The sequence below is a fragment of the Etheostoma spectabile genome, chromosome 2 (genome assembly GCF_008692095.1).
Source record: "Etheostoma spectabile isolate EspeVRDwgs_2016 chromosome 2, UIUC_Espe_1.0, whole genome shotgun sequence".
NCBI lineage: Eukaryota > Metazoa > Chordata > Actinopteri > Perciformes > Percidae > Etheostoma > Etheostoma spectabile.
In genome coordinates, this window is record NC_045734.1 from 21,535,225 (window position 1) to 21,553,083 (window position 17,859).

General features: G+C 39.7%; 1 long non-coding RNA gene and 1 pseudogene across 1 annotated transcript; both read right to left on the reverse strand.

Moving 5' to 3' along the window:
• Positions 1 to 269: 269 nt before the first annotated feature.
• LOC116700309 (cAMP-dependent protein kinase catalytic subunit alpha-like) lies at positions 270 to 17,669 on the reverse strand (annotated as a pseudogene).
• LOC116700319 (uncharacterized) lies at positions 5,406 to 6,511 on the reverse strand. Its single transcript, XR_004334623.1, has 2 exons — positions 5,745 to 6,511; positions 5,406 to 5,513 (listed from the first exon to the last, which is right to left on the reverse strand). It is a non-coding gene; the product is annotated as an uncharacterized LOC116700319 (long non-coding RNA).
• Positions 17,670 to 17,859: the final 190 nt, after the last annotated feature.

Sequence of the window (17,859 nt, forward strand, 5' to 3'; positions counted from 1 at the left end):
AACGCGCAGTCCAACCATAGAGCAGAGGAGATGGTTGAGTTGTTGAGAGTCGTGTTTTTAGGCGTTAAGGCGAATCAGATTGAGCCGTGCGGTCAACAGATGGGTGGATGGCGGCTCCATTCCGCATCAGGCGGCAGTGATGATGGATGTCTGACCTCCAGGCTACAACTCTCACATGTTTCGTCTCTTAAAATTCACTCTTTCCCAAACTCGCGGCAGCTGAACTATCAAATAAACACACCCAGGAAGCACACCCAAGTTCTGTAGAATTTTACAAGTAAAACTTTATTGGAATGATACTCATGTTGCAAAATATTACACTTCGTGTTTTTATGTCACTATTCCCGTGACTTAAACGCTTTCTTTTGCAGTGTGTCAGTGTGTATGTGTGTGTGGCGGGGGTTAACATGGTTTACATTGGGGTCTCATTTCCCTAAAAAGTGCGACAGTATGTACCAGCATTGTGCCTGCATTAAGAGGAAGTTGTATTACTGCAAAAAACATCGAGGAGACACAGACTAATATTGTATCATAACTTCAAACATTTTGTCCATGATGATATAGTCAACATTAAACTTGACATGGAGGAAATACAGCGAATGTGAAGTCTCAACAAGTGGTTTACAACAATGTCATAATAATAATAATAAAAAAAAACGTTGGTAAATAAGTCCATAATAACCCACTACAAGTAGGTATGTATCCACCTTGCAGCTCAGGGCCGTCTATCTGCCAATATGATTTTGACTTCAGATTGATCAATGAAATGTCTTCCAACTGTTTCACCTCTCTTAATGAGAAAGATGAATGTGAAAAGTAGGGGTTAACAGGGGAGAGGATGGACCCTTTTGGTCACAAGTCCGTTGCCTTGTATGTGACTAAGTTCTTCAACAGAAAACCTGTCAAAAACCTTTTTACTGGACTTTGGCGAAGCTGTATCACCAACCAGTCTATGAGGGCAACTCATTGCCTGGGTCCCAGATCCCCAAAAGCCCCAGGGTCACTGAGGGAGTTAGTTTGTGGTAATTTGTGTAAAATTAACTTTGTTTGGGAATATACACATTGCTAAAGCACAATATCAGCTGACACTATGAAGGGACTTTAGATGAATCCTGTTTCTTTATCTCATCTTGAGGCCCCATCAGAGGGGTCCTGGACAGCATTGATTTTACATGCAAAGTCAGTTAACTAGTAATGTGCAGTACTCCTCAGCCTGTGAAAAGTTGTCAGATGGTGTCAACGCTCGCAAGTTGACTAATCAATGGGAAAGATTCATCTTTCCCACTGCTACCGTCCATCCCATATGACGTGAACACGGCATAATAGTTTGGATATCTAGGCCTCTGCTCCAAGTCTCTTGCAAGTTTCATGGAAGTGCAATACTGAATGAGTGGCCCTTTAAGACCTTCATTAATTCTTCTAATGCTGTGCTGACATGGTGCATATTCAGAAGCTAATTTGTCTTTCAATCAAATTACCAAACAGTAAACCTGGGGCCTGTAATATTACAGCACAGTTGTACTGTACATGTTGTACTATATTTCCCTATATCTAAACTGTTTTGGACAGGAAGGACTCGTGTGAATCAAAAATATCTGGATTTTAAAGCAATCGCAGAAAAACAGAGCACCTGTTTGAACCAAAATAGAATATCTTCATTATGGTGGCACATTAAACAGCTATGAAAAAGGCATATGAATGTTTGAAACAGACACCAGTGTCACTTTGTCTTGTTTTATAAATTCTGAATGACCAAATCCTACAATGACCACCATTTTGGGCATTGCTTGAGTCCTTTGCCATCATAGCTCAGGAGCTATAAAGAGGCATTGAAGACCTGAAAAGCTATGTGTCGTGCACTAAGATAATTTTTGTCTCTTCTTAGTACTAGTTCTAATTAACTCCAGGTGCACTACCTTAAACTTGTTCAATGGAGTAGCAGTCATCTTTACATCATCATCACCGCCACATACAAATTTAAGTTAAACTGTGCATGTAAACACAGAGATTAAAAGACGAGTTTGCTGTCACATGTAAGACTGTCACATGGAGTGTGGTCCAACTTTGCAAGTGATCAGAATAGAACTGGGTGCTAGGGAGATACATAAACACAGGTCTCTATAAAAGACCATAAAGCACACTATCCAGACTGCCTTCACTGACTGGTCAAAGTGCTCCATTGACCACCAGCCAGAAGCAGTCTGCCTCAGATAGGCTCCCTTAGTTGGAGTTGGAAAGGCCAAATGGTTGGTTCAAAATGCCACATCCACTTGACTAGTAAGTGAGCTCTGAGCAGAGACAGTGACTGCTTTTAATACCAAACAGAGGTGTTGAGTCAGCAAAACCAAATCTTATGGAAGGGGAAACTGTGGAATACGCTAACCAAAAGTCTTAGTATTCCCACATGTTCCTCTTAGTGCTAACCGGAACTTTGAATTCCCAAATCTATATCATAACTAAGTATTCTTACTTGCTAATCTCAATGCTATATGTTGATAAAATGTCTTATTAAATGATATGTTCAAACCTGAGATACCATTATGTTATGGTGTTCCTTCAAAACACCATTAAAACTGAGATATTTACGTTCCCATATCCAAATTTCCTTGTTTGTTAGCCTGACACGATTTCATTGTTGTTACTACTATCTAGTTACAAGTAACAAGTGCCATTTGTCTCTGACCAAAACTTGTTTGAGCACACAATGCATCATCTTTATATTTTTCTTTTGGCCAATCATGCCAGTGATTCAATGTATGCTGTCTATGATATGAAACCGTGAAGGTTTAAATATTCAAAAGAAAAAGGACTGCAAAATATAAGTTATCTAAAAGCAAATGAGTGTGATTCATTTCATTAAACGTTCACTTTGATGCTCCTCTTGCTCACCAAAGAAAGAGCAAGTTAGCCAGTTATCAGTTCAAATTTAAGAAAGCTTTGTGCAGACTGAGACCTCAACTTGTATGACTCAATGGACTTCATGTGATGACCAACAGACTGCAGGAGATTAGAAGAGACTCACTGATTTCTCTGTGATGTGGCCCAAAAGTGACTAAATGATGAATGCAACAATAAAAGAGCAGGGCAGATCTTGGGTGAAAATGTCTAGAGGCAACTCTAAATAAGTGGGGTTCCCAACACTCATGAATCTGAAGCACACCTTCATTGTAAAGGGATTCATAAATAAGACAGAATAATAAATAAAATACAACAGAAACGCAACAGAAAAGGCAACACTGCTGGTTGTCAGTGTCCTTGCTCTTTTTCCCTTCTCTATCCCATTCCCCCCTCCCTTTTTTGTAGCTGTAGCTGGTGCTTGTGATTGGACAGGAGACAGTACTCTCTCCTTACGTCTCCCACTTGACCAGCCTACCTTTGACTTTCCCTACTTCCTTCTTTCTTCCACTCTCACTCTCTAGCTCTAGAACTCCGCAAACTCCTTGGCACATTTCTCATTGAAAGAGACGCGGATCTCCTCCTCTTCGTAGTCGTCAAAGTTGCTGGTGTCGCCTGGTCCTTTGAACTTGGGGACGAAGGGAGCTTCCACCTGAAGACAATTAAAAGAGCCAGTTAAGGAGAGAACTTTACAGAAGGGAAGGTAACACATGTACAAAGTTTACACCCAAAATCACGCTTACCTTTTTCTGGTAGATGGCAATCCAGTCAGTGGTTGCAAACCATTTGTGTCCCTTGATGTCGTTGACCCCGTTCTTGAGGTTGCCGTAACGTTTTGTTAGATCCACCTGAGGAGAACGGCGATACATTTTTCTCACATTTACATTAGAACAAATTCCATACACACAACAAAGTAAAGGTAGCCTCAACATCAGCATGACTGAGATATTTGCTTTTACCTGTAACAGGTTCCTCAGGAGGTCCTTCAGGTCTGAACTGAAGTGAGATGGGAAACGCACCTGAGACAGAAGGCAAGAAGAAGAATGAGGCAGCAGTAGAACGAGGCGATGCAGTCTATGAATCTCTCACAATTTAAATACATCTGTACAGAGAGAGTACGTAACTAATGCTTCACTTCCCTCAACTAGTCAGTTTCTAGGTGTGAGTGAGTGTGGATTGACAAATAATGTTGGGGAAAAAAATGCAAAATGTGCTGAAACAAAAATGTACTTTCAAATAAATTTCAAATTTTATTCTCCGGCTGTTTGATATAACACAAGAATAATTAAACTGAAAGTCACTACATGACATCTATTACAGTTGTGTGTGATATAGCCTGTAATGGGTTTTTCCTTGGTCAAATCTACTTGGCACAAACTTTTTATTTTTATTTTAGCCTACAATAAAGCAGGTAAGTGTGGCTGAGATTGCGAATGCCTTGTTAACGCTCAGTCAGTTACTGTGTGCAACCCTGACATGCAACATCATTACAAAGTGTCTCCATAAATAAAAGTACATTATTAGGACAAAATAGAGATGCATTTGGCTGAAATCTAACAGATTGTGTCTTTATCAGCTTAACTGAAAAAGTCAAATCAGCCATCAGAGTAAAATAAGACAGAAGGCAGTATTTTCTAAATTGGAGTTGCATATCATACTGTATTATCTTAAGTACCACAAAGTGTACAGAGGCATGCTTGACCCAGAATTGAAATTGCCGCTGAGGAGTAATTCTAACACTTTTGTTTATTCCGAAAATTGAAACATTTTCTATAATGAACCAGAAAAAAAGAAGTCAGGGATTGTGGATGAGGTGTGGGTACTCCAAATGTTACAAACAGATATTAAATGCAGGACATACTGGTAATCAGAGAGTCAGGCTCACCTTCCCTGATACGATCTTTTCATAGATCTGAATGGGCTGGTCAGCAAAGAAAGGCGGGTACCCTGCTGCCATCTCGTAGACGAGTACGCCCAGCGCCCACCAGTCTACGGCCTTGTTATACCCCTGGGGGATGTAACAAGGAAGGAGGAAAGGAGAAAGAAGAAGAAGAGATTATTATAGACAGTTAATCAAGAGAATATTTTAAAAGTTGTTTTTAAAAATGGTTTTTTTTTTTTGGGAGTTGTTAAACTTCATTCATTATATACAGGGATGCACCAAATCCAGGATTTGGCTTCGGATTCCGTGAATATTGGGCTTTTTAACGGGGTCCGGTTTCTGCCGAACCTTAGAGTTTTTTTTCCACTGATCTGAGCCCTAAGTGCTATGCTGTTCGACGTGATGACGCCGCCGTTGATTATGGGAAGGTGTTTGCGTAGGTGGACCGTTCAATGCAGTAGGCTGTGAGACAGTGAAAATGGAAGTCGCAAGCAGAAAAAGTGTTGTTTGGCAGTACTTTCAGTCAAAAGAAGGCGATTCCGGTCGATCTACATGTTCCATATGTAATGCCCATTTGTCTTGTGGTGGTAAGGACCCTAAAAAAAATGCACAGCATCGCTGATGTTAAAACATTTGCATATGAAACATCCGAAAGAATCCGAGTTGTGCAAGAAGGAATCTACTGACAGCAGCCAAAATGCAGCAACTTCAGGTACGGCAAAGTCACAGCTAAGAACTTAACCAGACGACCATTAGCAGCTTTGCAAGCCCTACACCTGGGGGTAGCCTACTTTATGGGATTATAAATCTAAAAGGCTAATATCTGGATATTGATTGGCTCTTGAGATAGGGTAAACATAGGCCTATGGTAATTGTCAAACTAGTTTTTTCCACATGCCTCCCTGGCATAATGTTGCCTAGTATTATTTTTTTTTTTACAGTTAAAATAAAATAAAATTAACAATACACTGCTGTGGACGTTGTTTACTTCAATAATGTGCTTACTGTGTTAACGGACTGAGGATGGGAGTAGGATTCGGTAATCAATTTAAGATTTAACCATTGGATTCGGTATTTGGCCGAACCCCAAAAATCTCGATTCGGTGCTTTCCTAATCCTATACGTCTTATTTTTCTAACATAGTCTGTGCAACCTATCTAAAGGTTCAGAGGGAAAATATATGATTGTTACATACAGCATGTCGTTAGCAGTAATGAATTAGTGAAAAAAAAGTGTGATTTTATGAAGATGAGAACTATTAAAGGGCATCTTACATGATGATCGTCACACGTATTTACATAGCACCAAAGAACATCTAGTCGAACCTTGACAAATATTTCCACAGCTTTGTCCCCCCCCCACCTGATAAACTGTCAAATGCAGTAGTTAACAACAGCATGTTACACATTTTAAAAATGTCCTTTAATGCGTGTTTCACTGATTACATCTTGTTTTGAGGAACATCTGAGTTGTGTGCACTCCATAGATGCTCCTTTAGCCCACATGCCCAGCGTGGTATGAAATCCTAAATCAACATCCTCCGGCTGGTAGGAACATAAATACCACTACAACTGAAGTAACAGCAACCATGTGTTATAATTCTTCAAATGAACAACTATCCTGGAAGACAAGTGTTGTAATGTGTTGTGCAACAAATTGGTATCATTGTCTGTTTAAAAGCACAATTTCTTGTTTTGAAAGGAAACACAGCGGACAGTTCACACGATAAAAACTATGGTGACTCACCTTGCTGAGAATAATCTCTGGGGCCAGATATTCTGGGGTGCCACACAGTGTCCAGGTCCGGCCCTTTACACGTTTGGCAAACCCAAAATCTGTCACCTGAGAGGAGAAAAGAAAGAGCAATGACAAATAATGAGAACGAGAGTAAGAAAACAAACAAAATAAGCAGACACAATCTCAAAGTGCCCGGCTGAGTTTTAGCAGATGAAAGGCGGCAGAAAGGAGACAAATTATTGACAGGGGAACAGAGAGGGAGTAGAGCAAGGATCTTAGGGAAACAATGGAATTTTCCTCTGTTGTTATTTGACTGTTTGCCAGTAGAGGGCAGCATAATCCGAGCTACAAGACAGCCTCAGTGTGCCAGCACACAACTCAGCAATTGCAAAATACACACTGGCATCCTAGTTGCGCTTGTGCACTCTCTGGGTAGTTGCTGATAGTTTCTAGACACTTTTACGTATGTGTGAGATCACGGATTGAGGGGTGGGGCAAACACACTTATATTGTTTGTATTTCTGGGCCACCCATCTTTTAAAATATGCACCAATACATTTAAAAATGTTCTGTTTTTTTAAATAATCTGTCATCTTATTTTCATGCAATGCATTGCTAAACTGCATGCAACGAGTTGTATGGAAAACAGAGCTGAACCCACTCTCTTTGATTCCCCGTGGACTCAACTATAAAGCTGCGTTACGTTTTGTCCTGGCATCCCAATGACTCTATGACGACTGTGAAAATAACCAATAATTGTCCAAATAAAATAATATCCAGTTTTTTTCTTTTTAAGTAAATTAATTATCTGTAAATTGTACACATATTTTACATCTTCCCTGTTACTTTATGTAACTGATACAGTTCTACAGAGATACTCCAATGGTAACAAGATATTGTATAACATTTCATAACTATCCCGAGCCACTCAGATCGAGCTTGCAGCAAATCGCTGAATATTTTTTTGTAAAATGTTGAGGAATGGGATGCTGTGGTGAACTACATCTTGCATCAACAGCAAACATTAGCTAGCTAGCTAGATTACTTGGCTAATGTTAGTTGCTGTACACCAGAGCGGATTACTTGGCCAATTAATATTAAAGCTGCTGCAATTTTAAAGTAAATTCATCAATTAGTTCATTGAATAAAAAAATGTTACAGAGGGTTTATTATGTTGCTCAGACTTGGGTTTGACTAAATAAATAAAGTTAACACAGGCTTCCAATGCAGAAACATAGACAAAACTGCACGTCTCACTTTCTGAAACCACAACACAGCCATGGCCAGTCATTACAACTCTTTATTCCCCTAACAATAAAAGCGCTATGGTTTACTGTAACTTCCTTTTACCCTTCAACTGAGAGGTAACACCATAAAATGCCTTACAATAATCTATTCATCATTTATACCATGGTCTGGTTGAATACCCGATTCTGATATGCTGTAGTATTTTCATTAAAACCTGTTAAGGGACACTTACTAAGTAGTTCTGGTGAAATTGTCTAATCAGTGTTCTAAATACATATGTGCAATGCTAACATCTTATTTACAACACTTGGGAACTCCCACTGATGTACAATATAAAGATTAATTAAGACCTAATGCAGGCCTTTGCAGACAAATCATCACATACAGACATTTTGAGTAATTTGTTTATGATCAGCTTTTGAATATTATTGCATCAGGTGTTGTTTACCTGTATGTAGCCCTGTTGGTCTATGAGCAGATTTTCAGGTTTCAGGTCTCTGTAGATCAGGTCCAAAGCGTGCAGATACTCAAAGGTTAGAACAATCTGAGCAGCATAGAACCGAGCGTGAGGTTCACTGCACACACACAGAGAGAGAGAGAGAGAGAGAGAGAGAGAGAGAGAGAGAGAGAGAGAGAGAGAGAGAGAGACAGTTAGTGGAGAGTACAGTACAGAGGTCAACATAGCTTAAACAGACCTGAAAAGAACAAAGTTGTATAAAATAAAATTGACTACAAGAGATTAAAATAGAGGACAACAGAGCTAAATTGAGAGTACAGAGCTCACAAGTTACCTCGTAGTGCCTTACATTGCTTCTGGCTGAGGCTTACGTTAACTCCATTGCAGACACTAACCTAAACTGCCAATTCTCCCTAGGTGGGAGAACATCTCTCCACCTGGTACAATTCCATCACCATGTAGAGGTTGTGTTGTCCTGGGGAAGGGAAGACAGAGGGCCTGTTAGTGACACTACACACACACACACACACACACACACACACACACACACACACACACCACACACACACACACACACACACACACCACACACCACCCACACACACCACACACACACACACACAACACACACCCCACACCACAACCACCCACACACACACACACACACACACACACACACACACACACACACACACACACACGATGGGCATCTAGATGACATGGTAACAGTATTTTGTGGGGGTATATAAAACAAATCCACTTATTTAGTTATTACCATACCATGTGTCTATTAAAGATAATGTATTACATTATACATTATTTCCAAAACCTTGTGTACAAATCATATGTTCTATAGACCCTTTAACTGAGATAAGTAACACTAGCTTTATATTGTCAAGGAGGATTTCATTCTTCAAGTGCTTATAGGCTGATACCATAGGTTGACACCATAGGCTGTACATAAAGATGGACCACATGTCTGCACTTGCTCCCACTGTACATAAGTCAAAATATTCCGAATTCAGGTGCTGCCATTTTGTAATTTCGGAGCCAGAGTCTGTGCAGTAGTGATCGGGCAGTGCAGCGTGGTCTCAAACCCCCGCCCAATGCGCCCATACACCCGGCAGACCTATCACAAGTCAACCACAGACGTTCAATCATGACGTTTCACCTTGTTTTTATAGCTACACCAAATACAAAACAAACTTTTCAGGAAAAATTAAGACATGAATAATCATCTGCTTGCAAAGAAGGATGTGTACTTTGATTTTCTTTTGTTTGGCCCATGTCCCATCTGCTAAAATGGAGGGGGCGGGATTTATAACCTATACTGCAGCCAGCCTCACTTGTACAATCTATGCATTAACCCTTGGTTGACCCCTGCAAATGCAATTTGAATAGTTGAATAACTCTAACTAAGCCAATATGGTTTTGCTGTTGACTCTTCTCAGTGAGCAGGGTGAGACACGTGGACAGGAAAATTCCGATAATAGGTCTATTTGAGGCATCAAGGATATTCAAATCCAGGGCATCCAATGAGCATCTAAACAGCTTAACCTGAATAAGGCTTTAATTGGAGTATGGCCAACAGATGGGTTAGTCTGTACAGGTACAGCCAGCCAACAAAGCTAGAGTGTGAAAATATTGAAGAAGATATTGAATTTGTGGCTCATTTCACTCTATATTTGCAGATGGCACACCGGTGATAGAATTAATTGTCAATGATGAAGAAATTGGTTATAAGAATGAGATTGTAAACTGATAGATTATTGCATCAGGAATTACCTAGAGTTAAACGTTGACCTGAATAAAGAGATAGCAATCTCATGTATTTATTTATGTTTTTACAAAAAAACAATAGGTACTGTATAAATTTTTCATTTGGATTGTTAAAATTGACATTTTACACCATTATATACAAATGTATACAGCAGAACTACTGACTACATGTTAATAAACTTTACATTTTGTAAATATCACAAATTCATAATCTATAAATAAATTCCTTCACACTTTACGCCCCCCTCGCGTGCAATGCATTCTGGTACATGTAGGCACAGCTACCGCACCTCTGCGAGCAGAAGAACTCGCTTACTCAGTCAATTTAGCACACAATGGGGAATTTATTTCTTCAATACAATACATATTAGAGGTATGGGGGAAAAATTTTGTGTTTATAGGGTACCACCGATGGCAACTACATCATATCAGTTTCCAGCAAAACAGAAAATGCAGAAAACACATTATGTATTTCTCCACAAATTAAATAACGTCTGAGAGACTGACATCATTTTTAGAAAAACAATACGTTCTTAAAAATGTCTTATGATATATTGTCTGTAGAACTGTATTATTCATCTTGTGTTTTTGTTAAAGAAGGAAAAGAAAATCGCAATACTCAATACTATTAAATCGCAATAGTCCTGGAACTGCAATCAATTTAAACAGCTCCCATGTACCGTGAAAGAATCGAATTGGGACATAAGCATATTGTGACACATATAATCAGTACCAATTAGACATTCACATTAAAAGGTGGAACATTTTCCCTTTAAGTAAAGAATAATTGACACCACACAAAGTTAAAAGTTGAAACTTAACGTGCAGTGATTGGGTTCTCAGCTGAAAAAGGAATTTACCACATTACCTCAAAATAAACACAAATAGAAACCTTTACATCCAAACACCCAAATAGAGACTTCGGCGGTCAGGGTGAGACTCTCGAACACTTACAAAGTATACCATTATGGTAGCCAGTCACACATACGTACAGGCCTTCCACATGGATTTTAAACATTAAAACACGTCTAGAGAATATACTTTATTAATATCCATCCATCCATCCATTTGGCCCATGTTTATATGAAACTAAATTTGTTTACAATATATGTGTTAGGAGGTTCCTGCTCTGCGTCTATTTCAGCTAAAGGGTCCTTGCACTAAAACATAATGAAGACTAGACTGTAAGGGTCAGGTTATGTTTGAAAATAACAAATTTGTTCGAAGTGTCATTCACAATAGGTGTCATTCGTAATAGGTAAGACAACTGGGTGTGATGGGGTAAAACATTGACGTTGTTTTTTAATGGACCAACTTTACAAAAATGTAGACAAATAGTAACTTAAAAGTTGTTATGGGGGAATGGAGGGCAAGCCAATGAGTGGATGGAAGGGAAATCTATCCAATATCACACACACACCCACACATTCTCCGTACCTTGAACGAGTACTCTAACCGCACCAGAAAAGGAAAGCTGACAGCCTGAAGAATCCTCTTCTCATTCAAAGTGTGCTCTATTTGCTTGAGCTTCACCACCTGAAAGGCGAAAAGAGAGAGGGAGAAGTAGAGTTTATCATAACAAAAATAGAGATCATGTTTTAGGAGGAATAAACTATTACAACTGTTTCATCAGAGCAGCATTATCTTATGTCTCTTTAAAGCAACAGTGTGTAGTTTCTTTCTCCCCAATGAGGAATTCTAAGTAATGACAACATTACTGTCAGGGCATCCACATGATACAAGCCTTCCGTGACACGCTTCACCCCACCCCTTCTCCAGTTATCCAGGAGAACACGGAGGATTAAAAGAAACACGATAAACTCTTCATAAGAGGTAATTATCTTCACTTGATTTTCTGTGCATTTTCTGTTGGCAATTACTTGAATGTGATGGACATTCATTATTATAAAAAGTTACCTACTAAAGCTTTAACACATTGAACATGTTTTGTGTTTCTATGCAGTAATAACACTGTGAAACACTGTTCTAAGCTATGCACTTCTTCACACTAAGGAATAAGTGAAAGCCATGGTTTTGGCTTGGAAAGAAAAAGCCAAATTAGAAGGCCAAGAGGCCACAGTACTAAAAAAAAATAAGAAATGTCTGGAAATGTTTTGGGCTATCTTTGATCAGAATGATTTATTTGTCATTATAAATTATACTGATCAATGAATGAATATATATATATATATATATATATATATATATATATATATATATATATATATTTAATTGGCCCTTATAAATGCCGACACCAATATTTCGGGAAATGCCTATTATTGGCCTAATATTTGCCCGCCGATATATTGGTCAGGCTCTACCAAACGCTACACAAGACCAATGCTGCAGACTGAGGAAAATATAATTTATTTCTCTCCTTATACCCAAATAAGTCAACATGGAGAATCAAAACAAAACAAATCCCAGCTTTCATGCTACAGTAGTGTGCATAACACTGTTAGCTCAGCAAACACCAGACAAACAAAACACTATATCCAGTACAGGTTACAGTAACAAAAAACACAACAAACAAAACAAAAACATTTGACAAAAAAAAATGAAAATACAGTACAGAAAATACTAGACTTACTTGCTGCATTTGTATTGTGCTTAAACCTGATTGGTGTGTCTAGAATTAAGAAATCATGTGTTTGCCCACCTGATGGCTGGGTTTCACAGATTGGCTCATAGGTGTGGTAATTTGACAGTCAGTACTTTGGAATTGCAAGGAAGTGACATCATTATATACTTCTGTGTCTAATGTATACATGTGTGTTTAGTGTTTTGCAAATCACGGTGTGTATCGTTTTGCAAGTGTGAGGCTGAGATTGCGCTTATAGTGGTGCACATCTGGGACAATGTTTTTCTCCTTGAGTGGAAGGTTTTGATAATTGTGTTATACCTTTGATTTTAGTGTGTAAGCAATCAGCAAAAACTGTAATGTGACTATACAGCAATCTAAATGTAGCCAACAGATCATCTCTCCATTTCTCAACCTGCTTATCGTTTTCAGGGTTGTGAGGGGCTGTGAGCCAATCCCAGCATGCAGTTGGTTAGGTAGTTTGTCAGGTTGCCAGCAAATACTGTATACACAGCCAATATTCACAATCACAATTTAGTGACCAGCTAACTTGATCTGCTTGTCTTTTGATAGCATTAATGTGATCAAGAATCTTATTTTTGGTATTCAATTGACTGATTTAGCCAGTTAGCCAAAAACAGACATTCCCATCTGTGTATTTTATCTCTAAAAAATATTTATTTATTTATATTATGCCATAAGAGGGGATCGAAGTGGGATAAAACGTAGGCACAATTTAATTCTATATTGGGTGCCAAAATGACCTTACTTAATGTGATCTGCATAAAGACAGCCTCAGCTCTGCCACTCCAGCTGATGTCTGCTTCAGCACAAGCTGGTTCAAAGAGGCTCAAAGGGAGAAAAAGGCTTGAACCTGTATTTGAGTCTCCACATCTTTACACCAGCATATAAAGACGGGGCTTTTTTTTCCAATATCCACAAATGTTTAAAGCCCTTTTAGTACAATTTCCATATAAATTTTCATCTTTCCTATGACTATCTTGCAAGTTTTGTGAAATGACAGTCACATTTTAACACCCTCCATCCCACTTTGACGCTCCTGACCCCGACTGACCTTCTGCTTGTTGAGGATCTTCATGGCATAATGCTGTCCCGTTTCTTTGTGCTTCACAAGCATCACACGGCCAAATGAGCCCGTACCCAGAGTTTTCAACCTCTCAAACTGCTCCAGGCCAGCAGTGTTCTAAACAGACAAAACAAAAAAGGGTTAGCTGATTTTTGTGAAAATGGGATAGTGAGGGATGTGGTGTGGGAAGTGAACATTTATTTTTTACTGTTTCCTATGCTTACATGTACTGTCTACATTTAGTGCCTATTTTATGTGTGAGGAAATGCTACAGTATACATATTTGTGAGTGGCATATGTGCATACTTTACATACTATAGAGTGATCACTGTAAATATAGTATATAAAACATGGTGTTTATGGTTTATGAAGTATTTAATACATACGGTGGGGCTTGAAAGTTTGGGCACCCCAGGTAAAAAAGTTGTAATAGTGTTCATAAAGAAGCCAAGAAAAGATGTAAAATTCTCCAAAAGGCATATAATGACAGATTAGACATTCGTATAATATGTCAAAATAAAAATTAGATTTTATTTCCATCATTTACACTTTCAAAATAACAGAAAACAAAACAAATGGCGCTTGCAAAAGTTTGGAAACCCTGCACAGTTTTTAGCATGCACCGTCCCCTTTGGAAAGCTGAGACCTGACAGTGTCATGGATTGTTATCAATCATCGTCTGGAAAGACCAGGTGATGTCAATCTTAAGGGTTTAAATGCCCAGACTCATCTGACCTTGCCCCAACAAGCAGCACCATGGGTTCTTCTAAGCAGTTGTCTAGAAAACTGAAACTGAAAATAGCTGACGCTCACAAAGCAGGAGAAGGCTATAAGAAAATAGCAAAGCGTTTTCAGATGCCAATATCCTCTGTTCAGAATGTAATTAAGAAATGGCCGTCATCAGGAACAGTGGAAGTTAAAGCAAGATCTGGAAGACCAAGAAAAATATCAGACAGAACAGCTCGCAGGATTGTGAGAGAAGCAAGTCCAAACCCACGTTTAACTGCACGTTCCATCCAGAAAGACCTGGCAGACACTGGAGTTGTGGTACACCATTCCACTATAAAGAGGTACTTGTACAAATATGGTCTTCATGGAAGAGTCAGCAGAATAAAACCTCTTCTACGTCCCCTCCACAAAAATCAGCGTTTGAAGTTTGCAAATTAACATCTAGACAAGCCTGATGCATTGTGGAAACAAGTTCTGTGGACCAATGACCGACTTACATTAAAAAAAACATTATAATAACTTGGACAACAGGAATGTGGGAAAAGATAAGACTTAAAAGACTAAGATTTTAATCCAAATTAATAAAATGATAAAAGTCAATCATCACCCTACATATTGTATGAGCCACTTGCTTCATGTCACCATACAAGTATACAGGAAAAAAAACATACCAATTTGTGGCGCTCAATAAATATAGAAAACAAGTGAAATTCCAATAGCTACAACTAAGCATGGGCCGGTTACCGGTTTCAAGGTATACCGCAGTTGAAAAACGTCAAGGTTTGAAACCGCTAAAATTTTCGGTCATACTGTTTCTTTTTTACCCAGACATTTAAAAAAAACAAAAACATTTTAAAGTAAATTGCAATACCACGATACCGTGAAACTGCTATTTTTATGCTGAAGGTTATCATACCGTCAGAATCATATACCATCCCGTGCCAAGTGACAACTGTTATTTTTAAAGAGGAATCGTAGAGAGCATACCACATATAAATTTGATATATATATATAATCAGACTAAAGTCTAAAGTGAAGTCTAAGTCTAAGCCTAAGACAGAATTGGAATGAAAAACTCCTATGCATGCAAATTCATGCAGAAAATATGCCCCATTCCTTTTGTGTTAGAAGAACACTAACCTGTGCAGGGTTCTCCCACTTTTTGAGAAAGTCCTCTTTGGCTTTAGCAAGGAACTCCTTGACTGTGGAAGACAAAATCACGAGAAAGGCTTTAGTAGGTTGTGTACCAAGTGAAAGAAACCAGAAAATAAATAGTAGGATACCTTAGAGCTTCTAAAATCACATTTCATAAACTCTTTGAAATACATATCTGGTTGATAGGACACCGTTTAAATAGCAATGCATGGTTGCAGCATACACACATGGTATCCAGCACAGGCAGCCAATACCCAGACTTACTGAAGTATGTAATAGACACTAACATATGCATTGATTATGCCTCACTGCTAGAAATAAAAAAGGGTAAAAATGTCTGTACCTTATAAAAACACAAGCCCTAGAAACTAACAGCTTTAATAAATATAAATAATAATAATAATAAACAGTACCTTGGCCTCAGAAATTAGCATACTTCCATTCTTCTTCATAATAGCAACCTTACATTGGACTTATGATACAGCAAACAGTGTTGGGATGTTGCCAATATTTCAGTAGAGTGAATATTCCAAGAAGCTTTCAGACAATTGCTGTTGGCTGTTTTGCAGCTCATACAAAGATGTGGCAATGGAAAAAGCCCTACATTCTGCTTCACCCTACCTATGCATCCACTAAAATTAAATTGAAAACACACCGCTCCTTCAAACATGCTACAACAAAACTTTACTGTAAGGGCACAGTGTTGATATCTTTCTTTGTATTTTTGCAGTATGTGAGCGTGGATGTCATATGTCTGTGTGTCTATGTGTATTTATGTTATGTATAAGCTATTGGACACCTTAATTTCCTTCAGGACAAAGTATATCTATCTATCTATCTATCTATCTATCTATCTATCTATCACACTGAACAGCACGTCTGAGCCTCATTTGAAGAGAGATTCCCTTTTCATCTACATGCACATACAATGCTCCTATTTTCTAATGTATGTTCTTGGGAGCATGCATGGCACAAGCTAAATCGTTTGCAGCAAGGACTTGACATGGAAATCCGAGTGGATCTCAGTAAATGGGAAAGCAAGAACAGGCCTCTAATAACAGTGTATGGCTTGTTATGTAAAGCTAACATTGCCTGCTGTATCACATCGTCTCCGATCATTTCATGAGTCTGTAACCGAGCAGTTGCTGCTCAGGAGTGGTGTGTACTGGCGACGGTACCCACCGCTTTCCATCTCGCTGCCCTTCCTGGCCGTGGGCGCGTTGCCCATGATGACAACTTGTCAACGGGCGAAGCGTGGCTTTTTGGCCGACCTACAGACTTGTCAAGCCGGTCTAAGCTCGATTAGGTCTGAACGGTATTTCTTAAATCCAGCTGTGACGGTTACCAAGCGTTTACTCCGAGGTTTAGAGCTTTGATAGCCTGACAGCTGGTGATGCGGTGCCACGGCGAGACGGTAACGGTATAGTGCAGCGGGCTCACTCACACCACGGCCATCAACCACCGGCGACTGATATAGTGTTTAAATCCACGGGGAGCTATCGTTGTGGTATCTCGGCCGCTGGGGCTTCACTGGACTGCCAGGCCGACCTCGGCGCATTTGGCCTGAACACGGAGGATTGAGTCTTCTCCTGTCCCTCCTTGCAGCCCCCTCCGAGCGAGGCCCCCCGGCTCCCCACCTCTCCCCCAGTCCAAAAAAAAACAGCTATATCGACGACAGGAATGCAATATTCTCAATCAAAAGCCTGCCACTTTTCGTTACCGAACCCAGCTTTCAAAAATGAATCCTCAGCGGGGTCCGACAACGACGGGAATTCGCCCAAATCAACATTGGCCCCCTGTAGCCTCGGAGACGAGCGAGATGACGGAACTACAGCCGAGCGAACGTCCCTCCTACTTGCCAGAACCGGGGTAGATTGACAGCTTAAACCTTGCCACGGATTGGCCACCTTCCTACGGCACTGTCCCACGGATCGCTCTGATTGGCCCATCGTAATCCATCAACAACGGCAGCGTCCCGCCACTCTACAAATAGCAAGCGACAGGAACATCAGCGATTATTTTCCTCCCGACGACGTACTCGCCCACTTTCTCCGATTGCTCTCCTCTATTGGCTTGGCGCGGAAGAACCGTGGGAATCTCGGTGAATGCGAGGCTATCTATTGGCTGTAAGCAGCGGTTGACAGGAATGCCCCCCCCATCCCTTCCCTAAAAAACTCCCTCCCGCGCCGCCAAGCGACTGATACACGTTTGGCTAAGTGACGTCAACCGCGAGCTATTTTTAGAAATGTTGGTCAGAATTGAACGCACGCGCGGTGTAGCTGGCAAGACTTCTAAACAGATCGCAGACG